At 45.4% G+C, this 2,992-nt stretch overlaps 1 non-coding gene across 1 annotated transcript; it reads left to right on the top strand.

Annotated features, from left to right (window-relative positions):
* Nucleotides 1-2,624: 2,624 nt before the first annotated feature.
* On the top strand, nt 2,625-2,762 carry LOC119924837. Its single transcript, XR_005449524.1, has one exon. It is a non-coding gene; the product is annotated as a small nucleolar RNA SNORA7 (small nucleolar RNA).
* Nucleotides 2,763-2,992: the final 230 nt, after the last annotated feature.

Below are 2,992 nucleotides of genomic sequence, written 5' to 3'. Positions count from 1 at the left end.
TGCACGCAGTCATCTTCCGTCGCAGACTAAATGCACCTTACACCCGTAGTCTACCTAAAGATACTGGGACTTATTTTTCCCTCTAATTAATAGGCTTTCGACTTCAAGTGCCTTATTTTTGTTTTAGCGAAGGCATATCCAAGCCACTAATCCTCTGGCACGGCCTCATGGTTCTTGGCATAGGAATAAGCAGGATTCAAGCTGCAAGGCAGGTGCAAGCGACATTCCCAAGGAAACACCTAATGAAAGAGGCCCTCAAACCCTTGAACGAAGCTCCTGCAGACGGGGGTTTTAAGAATCGACAGAACCTCTCCAGCAGAACCAGAGGGCTGAATCGATCCGTCGGTCGTATTTATTGAACACCGACTGTACTAAGCATTTGGGAGAGCACAAGAGAGTTGGTAGACACGTTCCCTGCCCACAAGGAGCTTACACAAACCCCGCTATCCATGGGGATTCCCCGTCTCGTCTCGTGACTCCGGGATGGTTCCGGGCCAGAAATCCCAGGCCCTCGGAGAGATACGGGAGTGATTTCCTGGAGCTGCCTGCCAGGGAAAGGGGTCAGTCACAGTCAAAGCTTTCCCTTCCCCACAGCACCTGTATATATGTATATATGTTTGTTCGCATTCATTACTCTATTTATTCTACTTGTACATATCTATTCTATTTATTTTATTTTATTAATATGTTTTGTTTTGTTCTCTGTCTCCCCCTTCTAGACTGTGAGCCCACTGTTGGGTAGGGACCGTCTCTAGATGTTGCCAACTTGTACTTCCCAAGCGCTTAGTACAGTGCTCTGCACACAGTAAGCGCTCAATAAATATGATTGATTGATTGATTGAAGGTACATTTCCTCTCCGGAGGAAAGGCTTCCCTGACTAAGCTTCTTTTTCTCTTCTCCCACTCTCTCCCGCGGCACCCTGACTTGCTCCTTTTATTCATCCTTCCTCCCAGCTATGTACATAGCTGTAATTTATTCATTTATATTCACGTCTTTCTCTTCCTCTAGACTGTACGCTCGTTAGGGGAATATCTGATATATTGTTATATTGTACTCTTCCGAGCAGTTAGTACAGTGCTCTGCATGCAGTAAGAGCTCAACAAATAGGATTGACTGACTGAAATTTGTTGCCCCCGTCCCCTCCATCCCTATTCCTCTATGGGTGGCTGTCACCCATCGCCCGGGAACGGGTTCCTTCAGTAATCGGCGAAACGAGAGAGAGAAAGAGAGAGGGTGGGGACGGAAAGCCTGAGTTTTATATAAAATTTATTCCATGACACGAATTGAATTATTTAGTTATTTAGGTGCAATGGATTGAGCTTCCCAAGTTTTCAACCTCCCCTGATATGACAGAGAAAATTCAGAAACCATCTAAAAATAATCAATCAGGGTAATGTACTAAGTGCTTGGGAGAGTATAATAATAATAATAATAATAATAATGGTACTTGTTAAGCACTCACTAAGTGCCAAGCGCTGGGATAAATACAAGTTAGGTTGGACACAGTCCTTGTCATTCATTTATTCAAACATATTTATTGACTGTGAGCCCACTGTTGGGTAGGGACTGTCTCTATATGTTGCCAACTTGTACTTCCCAAGCGCTTAGTACAGTACCCTGCACACAGTAAGTGCTCAATAAATATGATTGATTGATTGATTGAGCACTTACTGTGTGCAGAGCACTGTACTAAGCGTTTGGAAAGTACAATTCGGCAACAAATAGAGACAATCTTTACCCAACAACAGGCTCCCCAGTGAGGTGTTCCTTGCCTCCGGGCAGATGCAGGACCCCAGGAAGGACAGAGCTGGAGGATGGGATTGCCACTGCAGTGGATAGAGCAAGGGCCTGGGAATCAAAAGGTCATGGGTTCTAATCCTGACTCCGCCACTTGTTTGCCGCATGACCTTGGTTAAGTCATTTCATTTCTCTGGGCCTCAATTCATTCATTCAATCATATTTTTTGAGTGCTTACTGTGTGCAGAGCACTGTACTAAGTGCTTGGGAAGTACAAGTTGGCAACATATAGAGACGGTCCCTGCCCAACAGTGGGCTCACAGTCTAGAAGGGGGAATTACCTCAATTACCTCATCTGTAAAATGGGGATTGAGACCGTGAGCCTCATGTGAAGCAGGGACTGTGTCCAGATTGATTTGCTTGAATCCACTTCAGTGCTTAGTACAGTGTCTGGCATGTAGTAAGTATTGAACAGATACTTTATTATTATTATTAAGCCAGTGAGGGCGAGGAGCCCCTTTCCCGAGAGACTTCCTGAGCCCGCTTCCATCCTTCCAGCAGGAAGCAGTGCTAAAAGCTAGGAAAAACCTCCAAGTGTGTCCTTATGGCCCAGCCCTTGGGGCAGTCTAGGATGGTTTCTGGCGAGTTGCTACTTGTTTCCATTGTTTGGGATGCCTTCAAAAAACGTTTGAGCTCTGTGTTTTGTTTTGTTTCTCTTCTCAGAATAATAATAATAATAATAATAATAATGTTGGGATTTGTTAAGCACTTACTATGTGCAAAGCACTGTTCTAAGCGCTGGGGGGGGGGGTACGAAGAATGATCTCCCTTAGTGGAAGAGAAGGATGGGGAAGGAACTCAATAATATGAGTTCCCATCCAGAGCTCCCCTCTTAGGGTCTCACCTGGAGAGTTTCCAGTATTCTACCAGTCACGACTACGGGAGGGAGAGTAAAGCCGAAGTCCACCCATTCCATTCCTAGCTTGGGAAGTGGCTAGCGAGTGGAAGGCAATCGGCTACAAGTCAAAACTCACCTGCGCTGGGCAGAGAGTTGAGGGCATCATCATCATCAATCGTATTTATTGAGCGCTTACTATGTGCAGAGCACTGTACTAAGCGCTTGGGAAGTACAAATTGGCAAGTACAAGGGGCAGAGACTCGGAAGGAGGCAGTGGAAAACCACTTCTCTATTTTTACCAAGAAAACTCTATGGATACACTACCAGAGCAATTGTAGATGGAAGTGGGGCGTTCC

Source organism: Tachyglossus aculeatus, chromosome 2 (genome assembly GCF_015852505.1).
Source record: "Tachyglossus aculeatus isolate mTacAcu1 chromosome 2, mTacAcu1.pri, whole genome shotgun sequence".
NCBI lineage: Eukaryota > Metazoa > Chordata > Mammalia > Monotremata > Tachyglossidae > Tachyglossus > Tachyglossus aculeatus.
Note: the sequence above shows the minus strand (reverse complement) of the source record. Positions and strands in the feature narration are given on the sequence as shown.